The 15,406-nt window shown below is 47.0% G+C and overlaps 1 protein-coding gene across 3 annotated transcripts in view; it reads right to left on the bottom strand.

Annotated features, from left to right (window-relative positions):
- The window catches only part of LOC100115632 (MOXD1 homolog 2), a 432,542-nt gene that overhangs the window by 87,451 nt on the left and 329,685 nt on the right, over positions 1–15,406 (bottom strand). The window contains exon 1 of one of the 3 annotated variants that reach the window (XM_001600248.6): positions 1,005–1,400. The exons of the other annotated variants lie outside the window; for them this stretch is intronic. The gene's annotated coding sequence lies outside the window, so the exon portion shown is untranslated. Of the gene's footprint in view, positions 1–1,004; positions 1,401–15,406 lie in introns of those variants that run through there. 3 annotated transcript variants of the gene reach the window in all.

The following is a 15,406-nucleotide window of genomic DNA, read 5'->3' as shown; positions in this document are numbered from 1 at the left end:
CTGTTATATTTATTTCTATTTCTATATATACAGCGTGCTGCGATGTGTTCAAAGACAACAATTACAAAGCGATATAAGCATTGATTTTACAGTTCTCGTAGAGAAGTTTCTAAAATAAGCTGTAATAAGTTTTATCAAGGTAAAATACTGCACGCGTTTTCTATTTAATGTGAGTTTAATATTGAAAAATGTAATACGCAGACTTTTAAGAAACTGGATGTGTCGTATACAACTTGACAGATCGACCTCTTGTAAAAACACTGATAACGAGCGCTGTGTTTACAAGATATCTTTTAGTTTTCTTTAATCTTCTAATTTATCCTGATTGACGTGCGGGATACGAATTTCGAAATGCGTAATTACGTGAAAAAAGATTTGCTTTCATGAAAAATTGAGCAAGAATCATATTCGCAAATCCGTCATTCATTTTCGTGAGAGCAACAAGAAATGTGGCACAACGGTAAATTTTCACTTGAAAAATTTGCTAAATGCTTTTATGCTTCCGTTAAAAATTTCTTCCTGCTGCGTTTATGCGCGAACTCGGAGCGTTAGATCTCGTATTTTATATAGAATGAATCATACTATGTTCCTCGAATCACGAGATTATTTTAGTCTCGACGAGTAGAGTGCTCTTCTCAAAAAAAGTCCATTTCCGGCTAATACGCTTAGTTACTTCACCGGGTGTACACGACACCAAGGCTGTGAATATTTTACGAAAATCGAAAATTTTGAAGTCTGGCATGTATGTCAGCTCTGAACTACATTTCGGAGCAACGACCAGAAATTTCAAAAAATCACGAAAAACCTATCCTGCCTATTGCTCTAGCACCTGAACATCGCTAACAGCCGATAAAACTTCAAAGTCACGCGTTCGACAAGTGATGGAATGAACTTTGTCAACAAATTTTCAAAGTCCAATCGAACCCTACACAACAGCCTCTCTAACTCAAAAATCAACAGCACCACTCTCTCGTATCACTTTTTTCCGACGGCACTTTGCTAACCTTTTCCAAAAGCACGGTTCTCTTCGTTCGTCGCAACCAACCCCCAACCAACACAGCACGAAGCGAAAATTCACTCCAAGTCACAATGATAAATAATTCGTTCTCATGAACCTCTGAACAAGTTCGAACGAAAACGCTGCACAAAATCAAATCACCGCACAATTCGCAAAATCGAGCGATATCAACAACAACACAACCGAATGACCGAGCGCATGCCGAGCAAGTCCAGCGTGTAAGCGATAAATAGAGTCCATTTACGTTGTACTTGGCTCGAGCAGCAAAGATACTTAGAGAGAGAGATAGAGAGAGCGCGCGGCCGTTCGAGCGCGCGCCGCGAGTTATAAGCAGTGCTCGCACCACCGTCTGTCCGGGAGGATGGCACTGAACTGAACTCGCTGCGACCGCCGGGGGTACCTACACGCTGCCGAGCGCTGCGCGCGCATGCCCCTCCACGAGGACGAGAGAGCGGCGGCGGTCGCGGCGGCGAACGACAGCGGACTGTTATTCTCTTCTCGGAGCCTGATGATGCAGGAGGAAGGAGACAGAGAGAGAGAGAGAGAGAGAGAGAGAGAGAGAGAGAGAGAGAGAGAGAGAGAGAGAGAGAGAGAGAGAGAGAGAGAGAGAGAGAGATATGCTGCTGCTGCGCGTGAGCCGAGTATAGGAGACAGACTCTCTGCAGCGCTCTGCTATGCGAAGATGAATTTTTCGACTTTTTCTATATCCTTCGCGTTTTTTTCCTATTTTCTCACAAGGGTTGCAATTTTCACGGGGTAAAAGTTTGCAGGTATGTGGACCTTTCCCGCGAGTGAGAATTCGCATGATTTGTCAACCGGCTGCAGAGACAGGTTGAAGCGAGCATTAGAGTATAATATCATGCAAGCGCGAGAATTTTCTGTGATTTGAAAAATTATAGTCGGTCACGGCAGCGCGCGCACGTCACTCACGGCGCTTTCATTGAGATTTATGTGGCGCAGCGACGGCCAGTTGATCCGGCTTTCCATAGAGAGGTATCGAGGCGTATTAATTTGTTGCGCCTTTGAGTATAGAGATCGTAAAACTGAAATTGCCGCACGGAGAATTCATTAAATACGTCAAAACAGCGGTTTGCTTTGACATGATAACTTCGAACCCTTCCATTAGTACACGTTTGAACGCGCGCTGCGTTTTACCTGAAAGCTAAGCGTTTCGTTATCGAATTTCGATGGTTTTTTCAATCCTCGCGCGTCGTAAGATAACCGACATTTAACATATTACGAAATCGTAGAAAAAAAAACGAAAACGTACTGAGAATTTTAGGAGCGATTTCAGAGTCAGATATTCTCGTCGACCCCGTACGCTGCGGGAATATTATACAAGGGATCCGATCGGAGAATAACACACGGTTCTCGTTTCCCCAGCACACACGGCTGCTAAGCCTCTCCGCACGCACTAGAAAAGAAAGAGCCAGAAAGTGGCGACCTCTGACGGAAAGATCGCTCGTAGCGGCAAACTCGGTCCCATGGACCCCTCGGCCGCTCATAAATTTCAGCTCGGCGCACAGTCGCTCGTTCATTCCTCGAGAGAGAGAGAGAGAGAGAGAGACGCGCGTATAATGGAACCGGTTCTTTTTTATTTTTATAATATCTTCCGCTGAGGATGCGCGGCGGTGCTCTCTTCGGGGGCCTCTTTGTTTTGCTCCTTAGCGTTGGAATTGGTAATTTCGGTGCGGAGATTTTTCGAAATCGGACGGCGTCGGAGGTGTGAAACACACACGCCCGGGCATCTGAATTCCTGCTCGAGCGCGCGAGAGGCACTAACAGTTATAGGTGTATATTGAAGTGAGAATTTTATGGGCTTTATGAAATTTCGAAGATGCATCGCGTATAACTGATCTCAACGTGTGCGCTGTGAGCAAACACGGCGCGATAAATATTTTGAATTGATAATTCATATGTATAAGCATCGAATCCTCTATATTGGAATAAGATAATCTCGCGCGGTAGTCTCAGCTATATACGTATTGAGCAAACATTTTTCACGATGAAAGTTAGCGCACCGTCGGACGGTTCGAAATGCATATGCACCTTCTGCGCACAGGCGAGTAAACTTCGATATCCGTCGACAAATGGAACTCTTGCAAAATAAAGTGACCGATTTCGCAATCTGGAATTCCTTCGAGCGTCAGCGTCGCCTTGTGCTATCGAGTAAACACTACATTAGCTGCATTCATCTACAGAAATCGGCCTCCCCAATTACAAAAAGCACCAGCTCACACTCTCCGCGTCGTTCGAAAAGCCCGCAAACACGGAAGTCTCGCAGCCATACGTACACATCTCTGGCAACGTCGAGTTCAACATCCGCGACGTATATCCGCTCGGCGCGGCGGCGGCGCGCGCGTTTCACCGATGCTGAATCGTCCATACGTCGAGTGGCTGCTCCGCTGCGCGCTCTCCCCCGATCGATTCAATTACCAGCAGCGCCCGTAAATGAGTATGTGTCTGTGCGCGCGTCTGTGATGTGCAGGGGCTCGCGATGCATCAGCAGCTGTCGCGCGTCACCCCTACACCAGAGGGAGAGAGACATACGCGAGAGCGCTGTGCCGGCCACACACATCGCGGATGAGAGGATCGCTGAGCAAAGCGCCGGCCGACGAGACTGTTCCCGGTGTATAGCTATATCTATATAGTTATAGAGAGAGAGAGAGAGAGAGAGAGAGAGAGAGAGAGAGAGAGAGTCGGTGCAGTGTACCGCCGGTGAAGATCGAGCAGGAATGCGTCGTCTGGAGGAGGTTTAAGCTACTATCGCGCCGCTGACGCTCTCCTCTGGGATCGCTGTGCTGGGGTTAATTTTTTATATATTTAATAATTTTTTTTTCTTTTGCATATTAGTTCTGCAAATGTAAGCTCGATCACCTCGATCTGCGGCTTCGGAGAACTCTTTTTTATCATAAAATATAACATTTTTACGGTTTTATCGAGCTGAATGTCGTTTAAAGGGGAAGTGCAGGCTGTCCGTACGGTGCGATACGTTACTTTTCACTTTTAACGATCTACTTTATACTTATTCCTTCTCTTTATCGAGTTCACAACGGATAAAATGCATTTTCAATATTAATGTTTTTTAATATTATTGTATTAGTTGTTTTGTTCAACGATTACAACACGTGCAAGATCATAATAAACAATTTATTGCTTCATCAAGAATCAGTACTGTACGCAGACTGGGTTTGGAACACACGGGCCATCATCGCATTGAGTGTTATCGACGACGCAGGTAAGCGGAGGCTCACATGGAGGATTGCATGTTGGAGCTGGTTCAGCCTGTCTTTTGCCCATCCGGACACTGCCAGCTCCAGCTGCGTTGGCATCTGGAAAGTGAAATTGTAACATGTGATTCAGTTTATGAAATGTTTATCCCGTCGCAAAGGGGATTTCTTTTGCATTAAATATACGTATTTACTCACTTTCAGCGCAGAAGACTATCGCCAAGATCACAGCAATCACAACAACACGTTGCAGCATGTTTAGGCTAAAAAATAATTAAATACTTCTGTTATAGAACTTTGGTACATAATGTTAGTATTCCACGTGACAAAAGCTTGGATTTTAAGTAGCATTGCGGGGTATTACGAAGAGGTGCACGGTCAAGAGTTTTCAGTTGTGTGGTCCAAGGGTCGAACCCAGGGACGTGGAGTAAGGTGTAACATCAGGGTCTTGAATCAAAATTCGGTGGTTCAAAGTCGACTGCTTGTTTATTCAGAGTAAATACTAGAGACAGTGGTGTGTGCTCAAGCTAACTGCACTCGCGGAACTGAGACACGAGCTGTCCGCACTCGAACAATTACCCTCGCGATGACTCATTGACAGTGCAGATAAAAATAAGGCCATTGGATCGGCGAGCTCGTGATGCACCTTGGCTATTGCTATGCCGTATAATATACACGTACGAAGCGTACGTGACGGTAGTTAGAATAAATAAAATAAAATGTTGACTTACCCTTTAAAAACACTGAAATAGTCACAATAAATCAGTACTGGATGAAACGTCGACTGCTCAACACTCGATGCAGCTCCTCTTTATATTGCCTGCGAACTGCGATGCGATCATTCATTATGCAGTTATCTTGTTCGCAGTATAAAGGAACTTGTTTTTCCTACTCCTACAACTTGGAAAGCAACTCTGAAGATGTTCTTATCGCAAGCAAAATCTACTCAAAATCAAAGAAATCTTTGCTTACATAATGGCAAGAGAAACTTCGATACACGGCGCTTTATTGCTATTCAAATCAATGCAGAATAATTAATTTTAGTTTATAAAAATAATTAATTTTAGTTTATAAACAGCGGTCATAAGTTAGACAGATTTTATTTTAATTTCAAAGTTATCGACAGGTTTGTTAAGTATATCGAATGGCGATCAGGCAAATAGGAAAGTGTCTGTGCGCAACTTATTTTCGCTGGGCAGAGAATCGGGTAGTTTAATCGGTCCAACATTGCTTTGTTTCATGGTACATCAAATTCAGGTTCAACTCGCAACAGTTTCTAATGAAAGTTTCTAGCCTTTCAAGCTTAAAATTTGGATTTCAAGCGTCTGGTTATTCCCAAAATTTCAACGAAAAAGAACATGTCCTTCGAAACCTGATCGGGTTAGTCATTGCTCGACGCGTGATAATTCAAAAATGTCGACCTGAATCTTTGGCAATTGAGCGAAAAAATGCGAAAAATAGTCATCTCAAGCCCGGCAAGCAAATGAAATTCAGCAAGAAAAACGCAACGAAACGAGACAAAAACAGCGAGGGAGAAAGAGTTTGTACTAGTGGAGGTATGCACGCACCAACAGTACTGCAGCGGCACACATATATAGGAAGTGGGAGAGTACGCGAGTAGAAAGGGAAATGTCGATGCTATAGAGAGTATGGAGCGCGAGAGAGACTGAGGGAGTCGAGAGGGAGTTTTGGCGCGTCGGCAACGCTTCACTCGCTGCTGGTTTGATTTGCGGCGTGTTGTTCAGTCGATTGCTCTCGAATTACTTTCGGCGGACACGTACAGCAGCTACTGCACTGTGTGTGCACGCGCGCGACGCGCCCCATACACCGTCGACTCTCTCACTGGCTCTAGCTGCGGAATTTCGAGTTTTCCCGCCGCAGGCTCTTTTCTCCCGGGAAACTTTCTTTTTTCTTCTTCTTCTTCTTCTACTTTTTCTACTTCCCCGCTTGGCTATCTACCCGCGAGAAAATCCACGGGATACACCCTGTTGGATATTGTTACTGCGGATTGTTTGCAGTATATCTCTGACGGAGACGTATAGCGTAAGCGCGGGGGGCTGTGTGAACCGCAGCGCGTGTGGGCTGCAGTTCGGCGAGGAAAAATGCGCTGAGAAAAATTATTGCACTTTTCGAAGACGCATTTAGCACACGCGCTGTCGTTTCTCACGCGGACTTGCTTCGTATAAAGTGGATCCGGGGCTCGCAGTATTTACTCAAACTGATAGCGGCCAACTCAGTCGTTTTGAGAGGATGAGATTTTTCCGAGGGAACTACACTTATACTCTAGGAGCTAGCGAGTTTGACGAAGAGGCTCTCTGCAGATTTATGAGAGAGCAGAGCGAATTCTCTGAGTGACGCTTAATAGTACTCTTCATTAGTCAATTTGCGCAGCGAAATTGCGAGCACTGCCCTTTCTCTCTCCCTCTCGCGTAAATTTTCACGTATAATTTAATCTGCCGTTAAGCGAGTTTACACGCGCGTAAAAACTATCTAGGCGGTCATAAATTTTTCGAATAACCCGCATTTCCTATATAGAGAGGACAATATAATTAAGAGGCAGCGCGAAGTCGCGGATAGTATTAATTCGAGTAAGAGAGAAAATTTACAGCGAGCCCTGCTCGTATAACGTATGTGTGTGTCTGTGTGTGTGTGTGCAAATTTTTCGGAGACGCCGAAACCAGCACAATGCAGCGGCGTGAGGCCAATCGTATATAAGTAGCTTGTGCATGTCCGAGCAGTTGAGTAAAAAGCGATATTTATAAGGTAATATATCACTCGGCTGAAAATACAGCCCGCACGGAGTTGTAAATTAATCTGCGCGCACGGGGCGCAACGATTTTGTAAAAAAACGAGAAAGGACCCCGCGCGCAGGCTTTTTACACACAGCGCGCGTATATGCGCCTCGCGGCGTTTAAGCCACACATAAATCCTCCCTTAAACGCGAAACAAATCTTCTCTATTACGAAAATTAGCCGCGAAAATTCCGCAAGCAAGAAAAATACTGCGCGTGCGAGTGTGTGTCTTGTGCATCGTCAGCCGTTAAGCGAACCTCGATGAATTTTACGATCGCGCGCGAGGGCGGCGGCCATACACAGAGCTGCCCCTGACCACAAATAAAACCTGGAATGGATCCCGCCAAGAGCGTGGACATGGACACCTGGCGGTTTGAATATTTTCCTTTTGTCTAGCTGATGGTCGGCTTTCACGTTATTCTTACCGCGGCACGAGTGTTACGTAACTGCTGCTGCATCGGAAATCTCGCCAATTGGTTAGTGGAAAAATATCGAGGAGCGACGATTGCTGTCGTCCTCGCCGTCTCGGCAACCGTTACCAAGAAACTTAGCGCGACGCCAATTAAATCAACGGTTTCCTTCACACTCACACACACACACACACACACACACACGCGCGTACCTCTCGAGCAATCATCCTCTGCTGTAGCTAGAGCAGACGCGGAAATCGCCGGATGTACGCGCATGGCACGCAGGAGGTTAACAATTAGCCGCAGACGACAGCCCCGCGCGGAGAGATTCGCGAGCGACGTTGTCGCGTCGTTAAAAGATGACGTATGGATTCGAGAGAAGCTAGGCGGAAAGAGCAAAATTTCAGGTGAGAGCGCGTCACGGAGACGATAGGGCCTCCCACGTCAATTAGGCGAGCGAGCGAGAGAGAGCTTCTCGAATATATATGCGTAAGAAGATCGGCAACGCTTAACGAACTAATATGGACCCTGGGGCTGACGCTAATCGGCCTTACTATCCGTCAGACCGCTGATGAGAGAGAAAGACAGTTCCCTCTCCTCCACACGAAATCGCCAATTAACGTCCCGCAACGTGCGCACGTCCGCGGAAGCGACGACGAGACGCGGAGAAAAGAGAGCGAGGTAGCCTGCTGACTCGGTCATATCCAAGGGGATCTCTCTTTGATTTTGCGAGCTGGACAAGAGGTTCCGCAGCAGCCGCATCCGAAGCTATAGCTTCTCGGCTCTTCGACGCTCGCTCGCGCGGATCGAGAGCTGACTTGCGACTATTGCGAGGATATGTGGATGATCCGTTTACTGGTCGTTTCTTTGATTTGTCGTTGAGTTTAATAAATACATGCACTGTCTAGAGAACCTCGGGCGCTCTCAAATGTCGATAAGGGAAATTTTAAAGCATCCATGCGCTACCTATCTCCGCCGACCAGATAGACTCGCAAATCAAAACGAGGTATTTTTAGAGGAAGATGTATTAAATCAAAAACATACGCTGCACCGTTACATTTATAGAATGTCACACACCTCGCACAATTCGCAACCTGCACTTCAGTAGTCATAAGAGAAGCTTTGTTTAGACTGCAATATCCGACAACATTCGCTTACGCGTCCAAAGTTATATACACTTTCCTCAGCCGCGCAGAGGCCACGCTTTCATCTCGCAACGAAATCAGCGACTCGTCCTCGTGACATCAAACGCCAGTCACAGCGAAAGAAAAGTCCTAATAGCCTAATAAAACAATACAGCTGCGCGCAGCCGCTCACGAAACACAATAAGAATAAGACGAGGACGGCGCAAAAAAGCAGCTCGCGCCTGCGCCACAGCTTCGAATTTCCTTTGACTCGCCGCGGATTGAAGCACTGATGCTGGCACACGGACGCACACCACTGCCGAGCGCAGCTCTCGTTTTTCGTTTTCCGCGCACGGGCTTTTCGTGCATACAAGCACAGCCTGGCACAGTACAGCAGCATCGAGAGAGAAGCCCGCGAAGAAAGACGTTTGAAAGCGACGGGCTGCACTTGAGCGACGCTCGGAAGTCGCTAATGGAAAGCGTTGAATGTCGTTACATGAAATAATTATGTACGTGTACGTATACGCGAGCTCTCGCTAAAGAGAGAGAGTGAGAGAGAGAAAGAGAGAGAGAGAGAGAGAGAGAAGCAGTGCATAAGGGTGCAATTAAGCCCCGGCTCTACACTCGCGGTACTTGCTAATGACTACTTAGCGGATTGCGCCCGACGCGTCCCTGTGTACAGTGGTGCGTTTGCGCTACTGCTGAAAAGCTGCAGTGCGCGAGCTTTCTTCTGCGCGAGATATTTGAATCGGTTTTTCCTCGCGTACGCGCGGGATAGTATCGCGCGGATACGTGACGCTAATGCGACGAGGCGCTGATTTGCCAGGATGGGTTTCTTTGAGCGCGGATTATAATTAACGAGAGTGATGTAACTTGCCCTAATGAAGCTGATATTGGTTCGTATTCGATTCCACAGATAAATTTATCGGATTAGAAGCGATTACTCGTTTTTGCTTTTGATAAGCAGGGCAGAGCAAAGTATAAGCGTTAATAAATAATTGTTGAAACTGGGTCGCGTTCAAGAGCTCAGACATACGCGTTTGCGTGAAAAGAAGAGTGAAATTTATGAAACTCTAATTAATGCTGTTAATTATGAAGGCGGGTTTTAAAAGGTATAACTATACCCTTTACATTATTAATGAATTCATGTTGACATTTTTTCCGCTACTGATTAATTTATTCGAGTAATGGCAAAATAGCTGCTTGTGCGAGTATTGTAGTGAAGTACATTGAACGGGTGGGTATACTTTGAAAATATAACTCCATACCATAAAATAAAATCAAGAATATACGAGCTCAGTGTACCGTAACAAAATCATTACTATCCCACGCTATTTTCGCTTATCCGAAAAACCCTTCTTACGCTTATAAATTCTCGACAGTTGTGCTCGCGAGAATAAAACTCAAACATACACGCAGAGAGCGCGCAGCGCGTCGCATGAGAAACGCAAACTGATTATTCATCAAAAATTATTTCGCAAGAACCCTACTACCGCCCAGCTGCGGATTATATACGCTGGCCATCAGTTTCCTCCCTCTCGTAAGAAAGCGCGAGCAAACTTTGCGCGCCAAGACTCCGGTGTGCGCCGGCCCTGATAAATATTACACCGCATCCCAAAAATAAAAGACGCGAGCATAGTAGCGCCTCGGCGAAAAACTTGTCGCGCGATCGTCGTCCCATCAGGGATGCACTTGGCCGCGCTCTCTCGCGCGCCGGTAAGTTTTTGCAGCTACAGAGCGAAAGTCGTCCCGAGAGACAACTCATTATTTAAGCGCCCCTACGCTTTATGGATGAGACGAGTGGGAAATTCCGGCTGCGAAAGTTGAGGAAAAATTATTTCATTTGTCTCCAAACTACTGTACGAGCCGCTTTTTCGGAAGGGCTTCGAGATCCGCACGCGAAGCGGCGTTTTAAAAACCCGGGACAACGAGCGTGGCTGAATGTTTCATGGGGACTGTACTATTTTTGCGTTCGAAAGTTTGCCGACATGAAATTTACAAGTGAATTTTTTGACGGTTCGATGATGGAAGCTCGTCCTGGTTTCACTGAATCGCCAAGTGTCGATAATGAAACTTGCAGTTCTGCAGACTAAATTTGCACGAAAATAGAATTTCACGTTGTCCAGCAATCTCGGTCAGAGCGATGACGCTCTTCTGAGACCCCTTCGCCGTCAAGCTTGTTTTACCAAGAAAGTGAAAAATAACAGCAGAACCTCCTCACTGAAATTCAAATTCGAAATCTCCTGTAATTTCCAGTAGGGAGGGAGAAAAAGCCCAGTATTTTTTTTGTTCGTCCAGGTGGTCGAGCACGCATGCGCCGAAGTTTTTCGGATCTACATTTCAGATTCGGCCGGAAAACGACGGGGATTCGAGGATTGACGTCGCCGTTGTCTCTGCGCGCGTCTTTTTCCGCCTTTTTATGCACCTCCACATCCGCGCGCGGACGCTCTCCCTCTCGAGAATTTATGTCGCTGCGACGTTACTTCCAATTCCGATGCATTTCCTTGCTTGCGCCGTCGTCGCGGATGTTTTATGTATAGAAAAAAATGTCAACGCAAGCGAGAGGCGAGCTGCTGCCGCTGCCTCTGTTTTTTGCTCGAAAAAGGAGAAAAATGACGAGGGAGAGGAAATCGCCGCACTTTGCACCCTTATACAAGAAAGTTGAGAGCCGAGAGAGGAATTAATAATTTAACTGCAAAAGGGGAATGCGATGCTGCACTCTCTCCTCTCTGCAGCGGGTATAAATGGCGCGCGAAACTAGCAGATAAATGCACGCTCTTTATATGGCACGAGTAATTTAATTTAAACTTTTCATGCGCTGCGTGAATTTAATGAAAGAATAACGACGAGAAAAATAGAGAATGCTCGATCGATTAAAATATAGCATAGCCCAATTTGCTAAGCGTTTCGCTTCTTCTCCGAAGAGTCGGGTGAAATCTCCGACGCGTGCACTTTTCCAACCGCTGCTGGAGGGGAGAGCAGAGAGCATCGCCAGGACGTTTTGCTCATGCGAGAGAGAGAGAGAGAGAGAGAGAGAGAGAGAGAGAGAGTCCCGACAAGTCGACGTTTTGCAGGCGGATTGCTCTCCCTCGCTCCTGCTACTCTATACCGCGCGTCGTCTGCGAGCGATGTGAAGTATAGCCGGGCCACGCGGCGGTAGCATAAGAACAACTCGCTCGTCTGGGAAAGTTAAGAGCAACTCGCGACTGCAGGAGCGGGAGCCGGTGAGGGCTCAAAAAAAGACAGGGGGTTGGTTGGGGGGTAAGGCTAAAAGAAAAAGAAGAAAGAGAAGACGGAGCGAAAGAAAAACAGGCAGTCGAACAGTGCCACTTTTCCCTCTCTCTCTCTTTCTCAGCTGTGCGCGTGCGGCCGGGCTGTTTTAGTCTGGGATGAGAGAGACAAGTTGCTCGTTCGTTACCGCAAAGGAAACTCGCGATTTTTCCGACTTTCTTTTGTATACTTTGGCGCTCGGTTTCCCCGTACCCGCCGAGAGCGCACTGCTCGCTCTCTCTCTCTCTCTCTCTCTCTCTCTCTCTCTCTCTCTCTCTCTCTCTCTCTCTCTCTCTACTGTGTGTCAGTATACGTGCGGTGTGTCTGCGTGCGGAGCGCGGTTTTGTCCGAATGGTTTTGATAAGGAGCTGCGCCGCCGCGCGGAGAAAGATTCACTCGACGGAGGTAATTTTCTAAATAAATACTCGGAGTGGGCCGGGATTGCTCGGGTAATTTTAGGACAGCTTTCTCGCGTCGTGACGGCGGAAGGGGGTGTGCGCCGCCGAGTTTGGAGAAAAGTTCTTTCAGCTGGGCGGGCATCTTAGAGATCACAAAACTCGGGACGAATGGATTCAATTGCGACTACTACTATAATTAAGTAGGGCCGTGCAAGAGTGACGTGCTTGTCTCTTCTCCGAAGTCGCGCAATTTGATCGTCGGAGTTAATGAAATGAGATGCAGGTTGTGAAAAATTGCACACAGCTGCGCTGTCGGTAATGAGGGAATCGCGTGCGCCATGCACACTGGTAATTAATACCTCATAAAACACGCCAATGCGAACAAGGCCGTTGGCGACTTTGACTCGGCAACGTCGTTACACACCGAAAATTTTGAAATACGACCCTCTGCTAAACTCTCCCATAATTGGTTCCGTTACAGCCCTTTTGCGTAATAGCTGCGCTTTCGCATATTATTGGTGCATTTAAAATCACGTGTCCCCTGGAAATTATGCTCGAATTACGTCGTTCTATGCAAACTCGATCGAGCAACAATATATCCCTCGGCTTCTACGCGAGAACCGAAGAACTGGGCGCAGCCAGCCGGAGTCAAGGAAAACAGGCGCCACTGCACAAAGAAGCCCTTTGATAGCTCGCGCACGCGCGCGAACCTGTCGTGCGCAGTACAGCGACGATATAGACGACGGCTGTTGATTCTGTGGCGGCTTTAATTATCTCGCTAATTAACGCCGCCGAGCCGGTCAAAAGTACGCGCTAGCGCAAAGACTCTTGCTTAGATTTAATTACTTTTCCACGAAACGGCTCGTTGCGCACTTCTGGGGCTTCCTGTGTTAGATCGACCGATTGATTGCCGCGCTGTAGGAGTTTCGTGAGTTTGTTTATATACGGGTATTGCATAACATGTTTTTAATACGCAAGTCGATTTTCAGTGAGCTGATGCTCCTTCGTTGTATTAGCGGACTAATAAAAATTTTCGACCGGCATCGATCCCTATCGCTCTTGGGCTTCCGCGAAACGAGGCGGCGAGTTTGTATTATGTAAGGCTCGGAGCGACCGAAAATGCATAATAGGTCATTTGAGCTGGTGGAGTCGTGCAGGAATACCAGCTCGCGCACATGTATAAGGTCCTTCTTAATCGATAAAATCGACGATAAAGAAAAACGAAGGAGCTATACGTATACAAAGAAGCAAAATAAGCGCACGCAATCGGGTTTTAATGAGCGCTAAACCAATTTGCGAAGACAGAAGCGGGGAGAGGTTAATTTTCGCTCGCTGTAACAAACTTGACTCCGTAATTAACGGAAGCAGCGCCGGCGAATTTGCGAATACAATCACGGCCAGTCGTTAAATGTTTATTACAAGAGTTCGCGAGCGGCTCGCGTGTAATTTGCCGCTAACGACGGAAAATTTTATCTCAACGAATTTATCTTTCTCGGGATACGTAAGTATATAAACGAGAGCCGCCGCGAGCACGGGGAAGATAGTTTTCTTGATTTGCAGCGGCGCCTGTTGTCGATTCGTCGGCTGCCTGATCCGATCGTTCTTTTAATTAGGGCGAGTTTGTATTACAATAGAAGTGCGCAAGAGAAACGCGATGCATGCGGGCCATTGCTGTGGCTCCGAACTGTCGAGAAGCTCGGCTTTTAAGATACTCTAAATGGAAATTTAGTTATGCACGGCGGAGTTTGCGCCGCTAAACCGATGCTACGAAATATAAGCCAATTTCGCTAAACAATGGATCTCGCTGGAGTTACGATGGTGTATATATTTATTAGCGGATATTTGCTATCAATGTGCATACACACTGCCAAGTCTGCCGACAAACGAACAGTCAATCATATTTAAACGTCGATGTGTACGCGGTTGCGCACCATATATACCTGCTTACACCAAACATCATTTCCGCGAATAGCCGAAGCACGCACTGCCCATAGTGACGTATAAACAATAGAGCGTTACAACAACGACTCCGCATGCGTATATAATACAACGTTCATATAGAAGCTCGGGGATCCGCGAAATTCAGTGCTAAATTCAAAGCCGCCGTCCTTCAACTCCGCAGTCGCACACGCGAGTCTCATAAAAGGAGCTGTCGATGCGCGCGCGTCCTTAAAACATGCACCAGATACATACACACGAGGAGATGCCTCGTCTCTCTTTTGCGGGGGCCTCCGCGTATATGCAGCGCAGAGAGAAGCAGCGGCAGCAGCAGCAGCCCGGACTGCATAATGCATCCGTAATACGTATAAATAAGTTAAGGTTAGCCAGGCTGCTGTGCCGCGCGCCGGCGTTTGTTCTCCGGCTGCAGCACGGCGACGCTTTTGTTGTATCTTTAGCGATCGCACGAGGCCGTGCCAGCCAACTGGCATACATAGAGCCGCGCGTGCGCGAGACCAGCAAGACGACGCGGACGAGCTTTTCCTTTCGGGAGAGAGAGAGAGAGAGAGAGAGAGAGAGAGAGAGAGAGAGAGAGGGGAAGAGAGACGATTGTAAAAGTGCACTTTTGATTATTTATTCAATCGGTCTACGCCGGGGAGAACGCGCGTAATGGAATAATGGATGCGACGACGAGGATGAGCAGCTCGCTTTAATCTAGCTAGCATGTATGTGTGTGCATGTGTGTATGCAGGAGTCGGTTTTGTTTTGCAGGCTCTTGTTGTATGAGCGTCGAGAGGGAAATTGTGGTTGTAGGCTTTCGTGAAATTGAGCCGGAGTTCTCCCCGAGTGCGGCGCGGGCTTTTGCCGTGACTTTCAATTGGTTTTTTTTGCGAGCTGCTTTTCGATTACAACGAGAGAGTAGATGAGTGTTGCTGTTAATGCGCTTTGCTCGCGCGAGTAGTCGCGGATATAGGACTATTGGAATTGCAAAATCGTGGTATATAACAAGGGGAAACGATATACGAACCGATCTCTCTTGGAACCGATTTTCTATAGATATTCACCGCGCGCGATCGTCAAAAACTCGTTGCTGCATAACAAATCCAGCGCGATGCTGCAGGCTTCCAACAAGTGCATTTATTCAGATTAAAACGGCTGCGTGTACGCGTGATTTATAACGATCGGCAAGTCTCGTCTCTCGTTGTCGTCATATACCCTGCATACAT

The sequence above is a fragment of the Nasonia vitripennis genome, chromosome 1 (assembly GCF_009193385.2).
Source record: "Nasonia vitripennis strain AsymCx chromosome 1, Nvit_psr_1.1, whole genome shotgun sequence".
NCBI classification, from domain to species: Eukaryota; Metazoa; Arthropoda; class Insecta; order Hymenoptera; family Pteromalidae; genus Nasonia; species Nasonia vitripennis.
This window is presented reverse-complemented; position numbering and strand designations above follow the sequence as displayed.